General features: G+C 34.3%; 1 protein-coding gene across 4 annotated transcripts in view; it reads left to right on the forward strand.

Moving 5' to 3' along the window:
- Nucleotides 1-17,693, forward strand: part of GPC5 (glypican 5) — a 1,278,940-nt gene that overhangs the window by 580,322 nt on the left and 680,925 nt on the right. The window lies entirely within an intron of this gene.

The raw sequence follows: 17,693 nt of genomic DNA on the forward strand, positions 1-17,693 counted from the left end.
TCTATATATATCTATTAAGTCCATCTACTCTAGTGTTTCATTCATTCATTTCACTGTTTTCTTGTTGACTCTGTCTATATGATCTATCCATTGATGTAAGTGGGGTAATTAAAGTCTCCTACTATTATTGTGTTGCTGTCAATTTCTCCCTTTAGGTTTGTTGATAGTTGCTTTATGTACTTTGGTGCTCCTATGTTACGCGATATATATTCATAAATGATATATCTTCCTGGTGGATTGTCTCCCCTATATAATGTCCTTTATATAATTTGTCTCTTGTTGGGTTTTTTGGTTTGAAGTCTATTTTTTCTGATGTAGGTATGGCTATACATGCTTTCTTTTTGTTGCTGTTTGCTTGGAGTATCATCATAAAATAAAGGCTCAGAAAAAGATGATCAAAGAATAAAATAAGAATCTTTTAAATGTAAGATTTTAGAACTAATAAAATAATTAAGTACCACATAACACTATTAGAAACACAAATAAATTATAAATGTCAAGAAATTTAAAATCCATAGTATTCAAATTAGTTTTATAGGAGGGAGACTTGAAATGTTACAGTAAATACATTTAAAACACACAATGTAATTAGAATGATTAGTGAAAATAATATATATTGAGAAAAAACAGCACAATTAGGATAAATGACTCTAGAGAGAAAAAAAGGAATGTTACTGAAAACAATGAAAAGGTCTTCAGAAGTATAATAGGGGCAAATTTACATCACATGAGGCACAGACTCTGATTACAGACAAAAAGTTGACAAGGAGTTCCTTACTGTTAGAGTGGGGAGGAAGAGGCATAGGGGAAATCCAACACTTAAGTAGACACTGCTTAAGTGATTGAATTTCAATAGAAAAAATATCAAGACAGAATGAGTAAATCCTTTCAAAAGGGAACATACAGAGTAGCTTTATCGCTTCTCACAGGCACATTAAATGCTGAAAGACAATAGTACCTGTAACCTTGATATGTATACCCAACTGGGTTGTCGTTCACATACAAATCACAGGCAGACATTTCTAACAGTGCAACAACCATGGACTATAACACATATACACCCTTCTTGAGAATTAAGGAAAACTATACAACCTTCTTAAAGGAAAAAATAAAGCTATTGAATGTGAAATCAAGCAATAAATAAAAATTTCAAAATAGGAAAGTCATGGTTTTAAAAAAATTTCAGTGGGCATTTTAATCTTTTTTGATTATAGGCTTATATATTTCAAAAAACTAAGACATTTATGGTTATAGAAGGAACCGTAATTATTGGAAACCATGTGTCATGGACTGAATGTTTGTGTCTCTCGGAAATTCATATGTTGAAGCCCTAACCCCCAATGTGAAGGTATTTGGAGGTGGTTATTAGGTTTAGATAAGGTCATAAGGTTGGGGCCCAATGATGGGATTAGTGTCCTTATAAGAAGAGGAAGAGAGACCAGAGCTTTTTCACTCTCTTTCCACTAAGTGAGGACACAACAAGAAGGCAGCGTTCTGCAAGTCAGGAAGAGAACTCTCACCAGGTGAATCTGTCAGCACCTTTTTTTTTTTTTTTTGGAGGAAGATTAGCCCTGAGCTAACTACTGCCAGTCCTCCTCTTTTTGCTGAGGAAGCCTGGCCCTGAGCTAATATCGTGCCCATCTTCCTCTACTTTATATGTGGGTTGCCTACCACAGCATGGCATGCCAAGCAGTGCCATATTCGCACCCTGGATCCGAACCAGCGAACCCCGGCCTGCCGAGAAGTGGAACGTACGAACTTAACCGCTGCGCCACTGGGCCAGCCCCTATCAGCACCTTGATCTTGGACTTCCTAGCCTCCAGAACCGTGAGAAATAACAGTGAAATTAATAACTCCAGAACAGTGAGAAGCTCTTGTTTAAGGTACCCAGTCTATGATATTTTGTTTTGGCAGCCCAAGCTAAGACACGTGAAAATATAAAAGTAATAACAAACAAAAACATTTGGAATAAAGTGATAATTTTTTCATTATTTACAACACCAACTACTTTAAAATATATAATTTAAAAAATTATTACCTCAATTCCAAAATATTGTTCTTTTATTTCTCCTTAAACTTTTGTCATTTTGAGGATGAAGATCTCTTAATGCATCCATACGTGTAGACGTGCATGTGTTTATATGAATGGGCATACAACTTTATTTCATCAATTTCTTATTTTCTTTTATTTATTCAAGGATTATGACATATTTTATAAATTAACAATACATATATTATACCTTTTTAATTCACATTGCTAACTGACTATTCATTTAAATATATGTATGTAAGAGTGTCTGAAATGCTGTCACCTAATGTTTAGCAATTCTTATTATTTTTGAGCTGTAGAATTTAGAGTGATTTTTATTACTTTTGATTTGGGGATGTGATGTATTGCTTGATGTTTTCATGATGTCTCTATTTATTAAAAGGTCAATGACATCATATGAGTAATATTGTAGTCATATTTTTGTGTATTGCTAGAATGAGATGATATACAATAGTGAAAAAAATCCATTTAGGAAATGATCTCAAATATTTCATTACTTATAGTAATGAAAACTTTTTTATTGTAATTGTACATGATAAAAGAATATATAAATATATATTTTAAACTTTATTCCCATAAACATCTTTAACCAGAAAATCAAATAAGCATTAAAATTATGAAATAAAATAACTTTCAGATCTAAAGGTTGCTTTGGAAATGTGCTTTCTCTTTAAGCAGTATCTGAATTTTTATTACTATATCAGGGTATAGATGAAATATCTAACGAGTATACTTTTAAATTGAAACTGTAAAAATTATATACAGAATTCTGTGGTGCATATTGGACATGTAAAACATTTCGCCTATTACATTCTTCATGTTGATAGTAGCAGTGGCTGGAGTTTGTGGATGCTTAGTTTCATTGGCTTTTATAGCCACTTACCTTAAATATAATGTACCAGTCCCTGTTGGCTCTAACCTACTTAGAATTTTAAGACATTGAACAGCAGTTGAATAACACAGTACTAACAGACAGGGAAAATGGTGTATGTACCATGAATAACACAAAATCTTTTCTGTAATGTCATAAAAGGAGCCATGCTCTACTTTGTCAATTTCCTTAGTTAATTCTAAAGTTCCTGGCTCATGAACAAATCAAGTATTTCATCCACCCACAGTGAATACAAACATTGTGAAGGTGGTCAGCTTCTAGTCATTGTAAATCAAAATTCTACCCTGTCCATAGAAATATATTTACATCTTCTTATTCAAAATATATGCAGAAGAATATGAGTTTATAATCTTTCATTTGTTTAAAATATCAGCTGATTTACATTTTCACTTAGCCCTCATAATCGAGATCTGAATAAATGCATTTGAAGTATATTTCTATATCTATACTACATCTATATCTAAATAAATATATATCAATGAGGATCAGATGCCAGTGCTATTGTCCACACATTAGTGACTCTCTTTTTTTAAGAATTTTCTAATATTGTTGCTATTTATCTCTTAAATGGTGTCAATTGACTGTATCTCTTTCCTCAAAAGCAACTGTGAAGCAGACAGTGAAAAGGATGAAATATCCTTCTGTATATCTTTTAAACACTTAAGCTTATGTGTGCATCTATCTGATTACATAGTGGTACACTCCTAAAACTAAATAAATCATGAGACTTTCTCTAGGAAAATTTGATAAGATTTTATTGGTTACAAATTAAAATCATGCCGCCAGATGTCTATACTTTGACTTTAAAAACTTATGTCTGGGGCTGGCGATGTGGCTTAGTGGCTGGGTTCAATGCAGTCTGCCTCAGTGGCCCAGATTCCTGGGTTCGGACCTGGGATGCTGACCTACACCAACTCATCAGCTATGCTGTGGCAGTGACCCACATACAAAATAGAGGAAGATTGGCAGAGATGTTAGCTCAGGGCTAAATCTTCCTCAAGCAAAAGAAGAGGAATATTGGTAACAGAAGTTCACTCAGGGCAAATCTTCCTCAGCAAAAACACACAAAAAACAAAAAAACTTACCTTCTATGTGAGTAAAAAGAAAGTATAGAAATTGAAGTGCTACCTGGTAAAATCACCTAACTTAATAGTGCTGTTAGATAGTACTGAACTGAAGATTTAAATAAGTGAAAATAATCAAGCCATTGAAATCACTGATAAAGTGGTATCTAGGATCTTATATCATCCATAGATTAATGTATATAATGTACATGAAATGTCATGGCTTTGGGAATGGGAACTGTTAAACATAAGGCTATATAAAATTGATTATTTTTACCCCTAGAAATGACCTTGAGAAACTTGACATCTAATGTTTCTGGCATGCCTTAAGAAAATGTCAACCCATTGTCAAAGAATAATTTAAAAATTTTAAAAAAGGAAAATCATGAGTCTCGCACAAATGTGAAATGAACATTTGTTAATGATTTTATACAGCTCATTAATTAATAAGAGAACCAGTAAGATATTTCAACTGACTCAGAGGAGAATCCAAAGAGCAGACACATATATAAGCAGATAAGAATGATGAAATGAATTTGCTTAGTAGATGCAAAATTGTTCAGTGTCCATAGAGCAAGGATCAAACACATCTCCACTGGATAATTTTCATTTCTACTGACAGGAATTATTTGCAACTTACAGAATTGTGAAATAGCTAAAAAAACAAGGAAAAGCACAGAGACTCTATGAAATCAGATAAATCAACAGTGTTGAGTTTTCCATTGAAAATATTCAGTGGTCTTTTTGGACCATTTCAAAAATCTTCCTCAATTTTTCTTTACAAGAAGAAAATGTTTATAAATTATTTCTAGTAAACATGAAAGGGATTTTTCTTTGTTGAGTTAGTATGAAAAATTTATGAAAGGAGATAGAATGTAAAGCAATCAGCAAGTTTATTAAGTAGGTAGTATTACAAAACCCATTTAGAAGTAATTTTTATTAAGTATATTTTTTCTCCAAGAGAAATATAAATTAAACAATGTGTATAACCCTACTATAATGTATGTATATGAATGTATGTATGTATATATTTATGTATGTATATATGTGTGACTATATGTTTGTATGTACATACACCCACACGATTATCCATTTCAGAGGATTTCTTATGAAAATTGTGCTGCTTTTCTATTATGAAGCTGTTTCCAAGAAGTTATTCTTAATATTTTATATAATAAAACAACTCCAATTCCCTTAAATATTTAGACCGTTTAAAAACATTTCTATTATAAAATATTTAGACTGTTTATAAACATTTTCTTTTCAAGACGTCCAATATAGCACTCTACTGGAAGTAGTGACATATAAGACCTCATCAGCACAATTTTACTTGATTAATTAATTTTGCTTAACCACAAATTTTTAAGACCCGTTGTGTGTCAACAGTTATGAAAGGCACCAAGGTCTACAAAGATGGATAGAACCTGGGCTTCAGCTACAAGTTACAAAAATGAATCATTGAAAGTAAAAATTGCCAAAAAGAAGCAAATAACAATGAGTGGTTTGAAATTAATTTCAGGAAATAGCTATCAAGGGCTTAGAAAGAGTAATAAAAAGGAGATAAAGAATGAGTCAAAGTTTTTTTTTTCCTTCATCCTGGTCAATGTGTAATAAGAAAAATAAAACAATCAATCAACTTTAGAGTATTGTAAGTTGATTGTGTTAAGATGGTTGAATCACATGTCATAGAGATCATTTCTTTGTTTATAATGCTACTATTTGAGTTTTAATTACATTGGGGTCAATAAATTACTGATTTTCATTACACAATCTTTTATTGGGCAATTTTCTTACAAACCATCTATATTGTTTTATGAGGCTTCTATTTAAATTTTATAGTTCTTTGATTGTTGGACATCATTAGAAGTTTTTGAAAATATAATTTGCTATCGATTATCCTAAAATTGTCAGTGTTTAGGAAACCTTTAGGCAAAACAATAATCAGTTTAAAATATATTTATATTATTTTCAAAGAAGAAAATTTAGATTGCTTCTCAGTCAAAGAAACAGCTAATAAAAACAATATAACAAACTCTAACCATTGCGTGGCCCCCACACGTGTCAAAGTCACCTTTTCCTTTAATGTACATGCTCTAACATTATGAACACTGGTTACAGAAGTATTACAAATTGTCTTTAGTATGTTTCCAGCAGATTGTGCTGTTTCAAACTCTATTATTTTAACCTAGTTCATTTGTTTACATATCCCTTTTTTGCTAGAGTTTTTCATATTTTTGAGTATTAATATGTAAAAAATTTTCATACTTTTAAAAGTAATATTATGTTTTCCTTTCTTCCTATTAGTGTTTTATGTTGTTCTGTAACCTTTAGCTTGTCCTCTTTATTTCATTTCCGAATTGTAGATGTAGTTTTCAAAGAATGGTTCTCTTATTTACACAAAAACAATGCTTTTGAACCAAGATATTCAGAATGTAATCAAAGTCGAGGCTCAAACATTTCTTGAAAATGAGATTTTTCTGAGTTGGGAATCAGAGCCATCTATTGCCAGATGCAATTTGAGAACAGAATTTGTTGCAACCCTCTATGCATTAATAGCAGAAAGAAGAAATGGGATAAAATGGAAGCAAAGACTATACATTCAAGAGCAAGAAGAAATATTGAGGGACTGACACGAATTGGGTTTATTAAAATAAATTTACCAAGTTTTGGTACCAATATTCCTCTTTCATTCACTTCATAACAGAGTTCTTATTGCTTCCAATTCTTTCTTCTCTATAATAGTTTTCCCAAATCTTTATTTTGTAAATCCATATAGACAATTTTTATTGACATCCTGTATTATTTGATTCTCACAAGTCTATATGCTAGGCATAGACATGTTTTTGATGGGCAAAATGATATCACTGAGAGACATAATGACTCTCCCAAGATGACAAGGCTTGTAGTTTGCAGTAACAAGACTAGAACATAGCAGGCCAGATTTGTTTTTCTAATCTCCATTTCTCTATACCATAACACCTCCGTAGCCTTTTAGCTCAGTCACTGAATGTCAACTGGGCAAAGACCTTCTTTACAAAAGCAGCACTTGCTTATCTATTAATATTTTGTGTCTATGGCACATATCTTTGAAGCACTTGAGTTTTTTTTCCCCCGTTAGTAACCCAAATCCCTGACCATAACAATCCTCCACACACAGTCATCTTGTAACTATCTTCACCACGTTCTCCTATATACTCAGTCTCTGGTAATGTGATCAAACTGTTTCGCTAAGAATCATCAGAGCACCACCTACATTGAAATCACTTGGGATGGCTGCTAAACACAACTCTTGGACCTTACCTCCCTCATAATTAATGTCTTGCAGCGGACCTGGAAAATTGGCATTTTAAATAAGTTCTCAGAAAACCACTGCATTAAAGACAGTAAAATCCATATATTATGCATGTCTTCTTGCCAAACATTCAGGCTTGTTTATTCGGTTGCCACCTGGACTTACCCATTTGGAAGTCTGGATGCAGCTCTTACTCAATATGTCCTTAGTTGAACTCATCAATTTTCTCCCAAGCTATTTATGGTAGGCAGAATAATGTTCCCCACTGCCAAGATGTCTACATATTGATCTCTAGAAACTGAAAATATATTAGGTTATGTGGCAAAAGGGAATTAAAGTTGCATGTAGAACTTAAATTGTTAATTAGTTAGCATTAAAATGGCAAGATTAATCTGGATTATCCATGTGGGCCCAATGTAATCACAAGCTTCCTTAAAATTGGAAGAGGAAGCAGGAGAGTCAGAGGGGAGATGTGACTATGTAAGAATGGTTAGAGACATTCAAAGTCACTGACTAGGAAGATGCACAAAGAGGATGATGAGCCAAAGAATGTATGTGGCCTCTAGAATTTGGAAAAGACAAGGAAACGGATTCTTCTCTAGCTGCTCCAGAAAAGAATGCATCCCTGCTGATATCTTGGTTTCAGCCCAGAGTTGCCCTTGTTGGACTTCTGACTTACAAAAATATAAGGTAATAATTGTCTTGTTTTAAGTCACTAAGTTTGTGGTATACCATGGCAACTAGAAAATGAACTCTGAGTTGATACCTGGAAGTAGGGTGCTGCTGTAGAAATTATCTAAAAATGTGGAAGACTCTGGAACAGGGTGGTGGCAGAAGCTTGAAAAACGTTGGAAAGCATAACAGAATAAGCTTAGATTGTCTTGAATAAACTGTTAGTAGAAATATGGATATTAACGATTATGCTAGTGAAGGCTTAGAAGGAAATAAGGAACATCTTATTAGAAATTGCAGGAAAGAGGATCCTTGTCATAGAGTGGCAGAAAGCTTAGCAGGATTGTCACCTGCAGTTATGTGGAATGGAGAACTTACAAACTGGACCTTTAGCTGAGACTTCCCAGCAAATTGTTGAAGGGTCAACCTGGCTTCTTCTTGCTGCTTCTAGTAAAATGCAAGAGAAAAGACTTAAATTGAAAGAATAATTGTTAAACCAAAAGGAATCAGGGGTGACGATTTGGGAAATTCTCATCTTCTTCTTTCTATAAAAGACATTAAAATTAAGAGATTTGCTGTCATGAAAATGTAGTCTGGAAAACTAAGTCTATGGCTGAACAATCAGGATGATCAAAAGGTCTGAGTATTCTATCATACAAAAGTCTATCTGAAGAGGTTATGTGGCTCATAGATGTCCTCTGTCATGCCAACAGAAGCTGAAAATAGAAATGAGATTATCTAGAAAGTGTCTGTGGACAGGCATCTTGTCTACTGGAGTAAACTCCGTGATATACAGGGAACATATACAAAATTCTCGAGGATGTAATACCAACAGAGACACTGCCAACTTGGACTGAAAGGAACAGAAAAAGTGCGAAATGGAAGTAGAAGGTCAGAATTCCAAAATTCTATAGAGAGGAAACAAACTGGTTAAACTACTTAGCTGTAAATACATTCTATATTTCATGAAAAAGCAATGATGATCCAGAAGGCAGAGCCTTGAGCCCAGAGTCTGGAGCCAAAAAACACAGGGGATTATTCCCAGGCCTTGAAACCTAGTAGAGTTTGCCTGTATGCATTGTGAAATTGCTTGGCACCTGCGACTGCTTTTTTTCCTTACATTTTTACCTCTTTTGAACCAGAATATCTGTAACCATTGTCTCATACTTGTCTTAATGTTGTATTTGGGGAATAATTTGGGACTTTTGAGCTGATGGGATTTAGACGGAATTTTGTACTTTGAGTTGACGGTACTGTGATGAGACCTTTGGGAAATGGCAATGGAGTTAAGGTATTCCGTATGTGGGATGGAATGGCATCGTTGGAGGTCTGAGAGCCGACTGTGAAAAGCAGAAGAATGCTCCCCTTCAAAGCTCTCCTTGTCCTGATCCCTGGAGCCTGTGGCTATGCCGAGTTGCACGGCCCAGGAGGATGGAGATTGCAGAGCTCCAGGGCTCTTCTGAAGCTGTATCTCTGCCACTGAGCCTTTGAAACCATTGTTATATACAATCCAATTTCAAACATGACCCGCGCGTAACGTGTGACTTAACTGTTTGTTATTTGTTCTGTATCTTTGTGTCCTGTTTTCATAACTGTACTTTAAGTGTAAAAAACAGATCTTCGTCTATATTCATTTGTCATGCGCAATACGTACAGTTATAGACTCAGTTCTGGATATTGTATCTCTTCTCTGACTCTGTGTCTCTTCTCTGTGTCTCTCTTCCAGAAACTTCTACAAGGTAATGTAGCTTTAACATGTATGGTGTGCTTGAGTATTTCCTGTCTTCCAATGTACCTAAAGTTCATTGCTAGAGTCACCTGGGGGAAACCATACTGTGTCCCAGAAACTTCTGTTAAAATTCAATTAATTATAAGGGAAGCTATAAGATTATGTGTTGAAGAAGATATTTGGATTTATGATTGAACTCTAATGCAAACATTTTGAAAATCAGTACCGACTCTCATGAGCCACGTGGAACTAGACATAGACTCCATTTGCTGAAAAAAGGGAGTGAGGGATGAAGAACTTCATCACATCTAGCCTGAACAGTCTTATAAAAGTTGTTGGTGTATTTAATAAATGCATCAATTTTGGTTACAAGCAGACTACCAAAGCTAACTAGTTGGGACTTCAGTAGGTCATGACAATAGGGCTGCTTAGATCCCCATTGTATTAATCTGCTCAGACTGTTATAATAAATTAACATAAAATGGCTTAAACAACTGAAATGTATTTTCTGAGTTCTGGAGGCTGGTAAGTCCTAGATCAAGGCGCCTGTAGATTGGGTCTCTGGTGAGGGGTTTATTCCTGGCTTGCAGACTGCTGTTCTCTTGCTGTGTCCTCACATGACAGAGAGAGAGAAAGACCTCTGGTATCTTTTCCTCTTTTAATAAGGGTACCAGTTTTATCAGAGAATCAAGGCTCCACTCTTATGAACTCATTTAACCTGAATCACCTCTTTAAAGGCCCTGTCCCCACAGGCACATATACAGTCGCATAGCAGGTCAAGGCTTCAACATAGGAATCCATTTTTAAAAATTATTTTATTGAGGCCGTATTCGTTTATAACATTGTGTAAATTTCAAGTGTACGTTATTATATTTCAGCTTCTGTATAGTCTGAGTCATGTTCACCACAAATAGTCTAGTTTTTTCTCCATCACCATACATACATGCCCCTTTACCCCTTTTGCCCTCCCCCCATTTGCTTCCCCTCTGGTAACTACCAATCTGTTCTCTGTATCTGTTTGTTTGTTTATCTTCTACATATGAGTGAAATTTTCTGGTATTTGTCTTTCTTTGTCTGACTTATTTCACTTAGCATAATACCATCAAGGTCCATCTGTGTTCTCACAAGTGGCACAAGTTTGTCTTTTTTATAGCTGAGGCAGTATTTCATTGTGTGTGTGTGTGTGTGTGTGTGTGTACATATATATACCACATCTTCTTTATTCATTCATCCATTGATGGACACTGGGTTGTTTCCATGTCTTTGCTATTGTGAATAGAGTGCTGTGATGAATGCAGGGGTGCATGTCTTTTTAAATTAGAGTTTTCATTTTCTTTGGATAAATACCCAGTAGTGGGATAGCTGGATCATATTGTATTTCTATTTTTAATTATTTGAGAAATCTCCATACTGTTTTTCATAGTGACTGCACCAGTTTGCATTCCCACCAGGCGTGTATGAGGGTTCCCTTTTCTCTACATCTTCTCCAACACTTGTTGTTTCTTGTGTTTTTAATGATAGCCATTCTCATGGGTGTGAGGTGATATCTCATTGTAGTTTTGATTTGCATTTCCATAATGATTAGTGATGTTGAACATCTTTTCATTTGCCAGTTGCCATTGTATATCTTCTTTGGAAAAATGTCTGTTCATATCCTCTCCCATTTTTTGATTGGGTTATTCATTTTTTGGTTGTTGAGTTGTATGAATTCTTTATATATCTTTTTGGAAATTAACTGATTGTCAGATATACTGTTTACAAGTATTTTCTCCAAGTTGGTGGGTTGTCTTTTGTTTTGTTGCTGATTTCCTTTGCTGTGCAGAAGCCTTTTAGTCTGATGTAGTCCTGTTTGTTTTTTCTTTTGTTTCCCTTGCCTGAGGAGACATAGTATACAAAAATAGACTGCTAAGATCAATGTCAAAGAGTATGCTGCCTATAACATAGGAAGCTTGAGGGCACACAATTCAGTTCATAGCACTCATTTCCCAGTAGTTCCTCAAAAACAGTACAAAACAAGACAAAAAAATAGAGCTCTGCAAAAACCACACCTTTAGCATAACTTGAAGACAGAGAATGACTAAACTTCAAAATAATTCTAAGTGAAAAAGAAGAAGGAACACCAAATCCCAGCCAGGGATGTGTCATGCTCCTGCATCAACCCACCTTGACATAGGGCTCTGTGACAAGCAAAGGCAGATGGGTAATTACATGAAAGAGAAAGGAAGGAGGCTAGAAATTGGGTCTAAGATTTATCTAAAACTCACACCAGAAAGACTAAGTCATTCACCAGTCTGAAAATACAAAATAGTGTTTAGGTAGAGCCAAGCGTGAAATCCCAGGAAGGGACTTAGAAGTTTGATCCATCTGAAGAGACTCTTCAAAACACATGGCTCCTGGGGAGGAGGTGGGAGCAAAAAGGTAAGATGTGCCCTTTAGCAATTGCTTGATGAAAGGAAAAAAATATATTAGGTTATGAAATATAAAAGAAAACCAAAGAATTAGAAGACACACAACCCAGAGTAATTTCAACTAAATCATATTATAAAAGTTAAACAAACTACTAGAGAACTAAGGGCATTAAAAAGGTGTAAGTATATTTAAGTATGGAGGTCAACAATAGAAGAGCAGGAAATCATACTTTAAAAAATATGTGTATGTGTGTATATATACATATGGTAAAGAGCAATGAATATGAATTTTATAAAGAAAACTAGTGAATGTATCAGAATATAAAGAATCATAAAATATGACAGAGCTAGGACCAAATATAGGAGTTATATATATAAATGTGAATGTACCTAACTCTCCTATTAAAGGGAAAAAGATTTTCACCTTAACTCAAAATGCAAGACACATCTATAAACTTTGTACAAAAGACAAGCCTAAAACAAAGTGATTCAGACTAAGGGGGAAAAGGATAAACAAAAACATACCAGGCAAATGGAATAAAAGGTAAAAAGCATAAGGAAGCAGGGATAGCAATCCTGATATCAGACAAAGTAGAATCTAAGAGCAAAAGCATTCAACTTGATAAAGAGGGTGCTGTTTAATGTGGTAAAGGCCACAATTCACAATGAAAACATAACATGTATGAGTATTTATGCCCCATGTAACATCAGCAAATGCAGGGAGATATGAGTAGAATCATAGCAGTAGTGGGAGCTGTTAACATAACACTCTCAGTACAAGATATATCAAGTAGACAAAACCTAAGCAAGGAGACAGAAGATCTAAACAACAAATCAGCAAGGCAGATATTATGTATAGATGTTGAAAGTTACACTCTGATCATAGGAAATGCACTTTCTTTTCAAGCACCCATGTAGCCTTCACAAAAAGACAAGTGATCATATACTAGGTCCATGGAAAATATCAATAAGGAGCAGAGGGTATAAATATTACAAGTAACACTTTATGATTACACTAAAATACATATGCACAGCATTTATGACATCTGTAGTACTTTCCTAGTGCTGCCATAACAAATTACTACAAACAAGGTAGCTTAGAACAGCAGAAGTCTGTTCTCTCACAGTTCAGGCAGCCATCAATTTGAAATCGGGGTGTCAAGAGGATTGGTTCCTTCTGGAGGCAAAATTCTAATAAGATCTGTTGATAAGTTAACATTATTGTATCAATGTTAATTTTCTTGCTTGAATAATTCTACTGGATGTGTGTGTATGTCTTTCTATATAAAGTCTTATTTTTGCAGTATATCTATAAATCTAAAATTATTTCAAAACAAAACATTTTTTAAAAAGCCAGCAGGTCAACCAAAGACCAGAGTGCTAGTCATCTAGACTGAATCTCCCTTATTAATTTTACCAGGAGAGTTTCTATATTGCAAAATTCTTAGACATTCCATTAATCCATGTGATAGGTGATGCAAAATCTACTGTCATTTGTCTGATTGTGTAAGATTGCACATTAGTCAGATAAGAAACAGCAATCACGATATCAGGTTTAACCCAATGAGTGCTTCTGCCCTAGAATTCCACAGAAATAAAACTTGTACTTGCAGAATGATTACCCAGGTGGACTAGTCATTTCCAGTCTCACTGTGGACCCTGCAGATGGAATTGGCCTTTTTCAAATATATTTTTACGCCAGATAATTTTTCTTAAGCTTTACTTTTTTTTTCCTTCACACTCTCAACTGTGCTCCTTCCAAGAAGAGGAGGAAGAGAAAAGTAGATAGACTATATTTCCTTACAAAATAAAAAGAAAGGGAAAAAAAGTTAAATTCAGAGGAGATAAAAAGAACAGTCAAGCATTGCACTAGGTACTTCACAAGGATTATGTTAATTAATTATAATATCAATTTGAGAATATCGATGTATTTCCCTGTTTCTCACATACAGGAATTAAGATTGAGTAGTACAGGAAGTATTAAATATTATAGTTAAATTTAAATTCTTGGACTTCCAAAATTCCAAATATTTATTATTATTTAATCATATATAGTATGTATTATGTAATATAAAATATATCATTTGATTGTTATTTAAAGTGGAAAAAGTTTCAAATCTTTAAACATATTTTATAGATACCATATCTTAAATGGAATTCGTTGTATAAAGCGATTGAAAAAATACCACTACTCTAGTTTTCTTTGTTTTTACTTCACCATAAGTTTTCTTTATTTTATCAAAATAGAAATGAGAAAACTTAGGAGGTTCTGTTTTGACACTTACAAGATTGACTTCTTTTAAAATTCAAAGTTAAATATGTATTAGCTGTTGGAAAAACAACACTCATTTAGCAAGTTTAAGGATTTTTCATCTGCTTATTATCTGATTGTATTTAGTTTTCTGTGAATTGACTACTTATATCCTCATGTCCTAGGTGATGTATATTTTTGGATCATACTGACTACTATTTGACCTGGAATTTTAGATTTGAAAAGATAGTTGCAATCCACTATTATATCTTTTTGGAAGAATGCTGATTGTAAGGATCTGGGAGGCCAAGAGCCAGGTACTTGAGACTACAATTGAAAGTCAGGTTATACTATACCAATAAAGCTAATTCTCTGAAAACATAGGGCGTATCTGCCCTACGATATATTTCTTACTATGACATAGCCAACTTTAGAGGCATAAATAATGAGTGACCATTGGCCACAGTCACATTTGTCATATCTATCAAAATCCAAAGTAGACGTTAGATAGGATATGGCAAAATAATACAATCTTTTGATATTTGTTTATATATTTGTCCTCTAGTTACAACTTGTACTAAAATATTTATTGTAGTTATTTGTGAATTAAAAACTTCTACGGACATTAATAATAGTAATAGCATCTTATCCTTTGCAGCACATAGCAGTATACAAAGCACACCTATTCAGGGAAGGGAAAGGGAACTGACTGTCTCATGCAAACACCAAATGAGAAACACATGCATTGTCAGTTAATGAATTCTGTGAAACGAAATCATTTAGATATTATCTAGCCACATTACTTTTTAAATTTTGTAAAATCTTTCTGGGGGGAGTTAAACTGTTACTTACTTAATATGCAAATTTACCAACAAGCTGCTCACCTTCAAACATATATTTTGTTTTTCAATGAAAAGTGACTGATACAGGGCTTAGCAACCCCACTCCTTGGGGATATAATTAGCTAGCTTCTTTACACGTACCCTGTTGAGCGTGAAAGTGTCTGTACACAGATTATGTTGGTTACTATGGACTGGCTATGTCCATAGTGGATTTCCAATGTGTTTTTATGCATATATTCACCATTTCCAGAACTCTCCCTGGCTATCATTTAATTAGGATGCAAACAAACTGGAGGAAGTTAATTTAAATTTGAATTTCTTTGCAATTTGGATGAAAGAGTGTAAACGTGGGTGACTTACAGTTTATAATATCAAATTAATTTATGCATCATACCTCAAGTCATTTCTAGAAGGAATATTTAAAATCAATAATTACAGCCTCAGATTATGCCCTTGCTCCTAGGGAATAAAATGATCTGTTCTGAAAAGTCAGCCTGTTGTTTAATAGTTTTCCTTTCAAGATTTAATAATAATTACACACCTGAGAGTAAATTCTGGTGGGCTTTAGTTTTGCCTCTGGCATGAGATGAAATTAAGAGTTTGTGATTTTAGAGGGAAAAAATAACCGAAATCAAAAACTTTAAAATATTCAAGATAACATTCCAATGCTGAACTGCAATTCATACGAGCTCTCTGGATACTGTCATCAGTCAATGATTTTGTGGTGCCCATGGGGCATCCAGAAGGCATCGTTTAGAAGCTGAATGTGAGGGGTCTGGAGAAAGATACAGAAAGAGTTGATAGATTTGGCATTCATAAGCATATATTCACTGATTGGCATTTAAATCAATGAAATTCCCTAAGAAAGCAAGCGGGATTGAAAAAGAAGGACATTGATGAAACCCAGAGAAATACCAATTTTTAGGAACAGGCAAGGAGAAATTCTAGAAGTAAGATGGGAGGAAAAACAGCAGGAAATTCAGGAGGAAATATTGTCAGAAAAGGAAAGATATAGAGTTTATGTCAAATGCTATAGGAATGGTAAAGATGAGGTCTGAAAGATAACCCTAGCACTTGATGATGAGCAAGTCTTTCTTAACCTTCTTAGGGCAGGGTTAGAGGGATGGCCAATGTGAGTTCAGATACCAGAGGACCAGGAAGAAAATTGAAGAGAGGAAGTAAATGGCAGTGAATTTTTCTTTTCAACGTCTTGCCTATGAACGTGGAAGACAACATTATCTAAAATAGGACTCAGAATAAAAAAAAATTGCTTTCCACAGGATGTAATTGATCTGAGCCTGTTTATAGGATGAGAGGAAGCAATATTGGAGAATGAGAGGTTGAAAATACGGGAGAGAGGATGTAATTGATGATTCAAAGATCCTAAGCAGAGTGGTAAGGATATGTTTAAATAGCATAGTGAGAAGGATTCATTTAGGATAGTAGAAAGGACATATTTTCCTCTAAAAGAATCTACAAGGGAAAAAGAATTGTAATATATGTGTATATGTATATATAGGCATCAGGGTAGGGTTGAGTCAGAAAGCTTAGACGGTATATACCTGAACACTTCTTTCTATGTAAAAGAGAAAGCCAAGTCATCTGCATGGATTGAAGTGTAAAGATTTTTAATAATAAACTTGAGAGAAACAAAGTTGGTAAAAACAGGAAGTTTGACAGAGGAAAATGAAAACTTACATGAGATAGATTGCTGGGGATTGCTGAGAACCTAACCGAGGTTGGAAACTTCATTTTGGATGACACTGTGGTAGGACATTATTTTAGCACATTGACAAATCAGTTTCTTGGACAGAGTGTGTTGATTTTCTGGTTTTTCCTTTGCAATCCCAGGCAAGCATATATACATGATATTTTAAATATTTAATTTACTGTTTTTAAAAAACAACCAAAAATAAATACTTAAAATGTGACTTCTCATCTCAAAAACACTATCCTTCCTACAGGACCAACGTGTCATTAAAATCTTTGTGGCTTTTATTCTTCAGTTTTATTCAAATTGCAGCTATTTTTGGAGAACCTAGGAACTAAGATATTGACCCTAGTAAACCAAAAAAATGACCAATATTATTGCAAAATTTCTGTGTCTAAAAATGTGTATGTGTGTCTGTATACACAATTTCCTTAAACTTGTTGAGACACACTTACCATATTCCTAGTGTACTTTACAAGACTGCCTTAGTCTTCACTTCCTGCTTTCACAGAGCCTAAGGTCAGCCAGCAATGAGAATTTAGGGCCTTGTCACATTTCTCTGGGAATGCACATAGCACTGCATACGTGTGTGTTCTGAACATCTTGTTCTTCATGCTTCAGAATTATTTCTAAAATCTTGGTCAACTTCTTGTTTATCCCAAACATTATCACCACCTCGGAGAGCTGAAATGTTAAACCATTGTCCCTGCTTATTTTTTGGTAAATACTCCAAGGGAAAAGGCTACTTGCAATCAGAGTCTATAAGTTGGGGTTTTGAGGAC

The sequence above is a fragment of the Equus asinus genome, chromosome 11, assembly GCF_041296235.1.
Source record: "Equus asinus isolate D_3611 breed Donkey chromosome 11, EquAss-T2T_v2, whole genome shotgun sequence".
Classification (NCBI taxonomy): domain Eukaryota; kingdom Metazoa; phylum Chordata; class Mammalia; order Perissodactyla; family Equidae; genus Equus; species Equus asinus.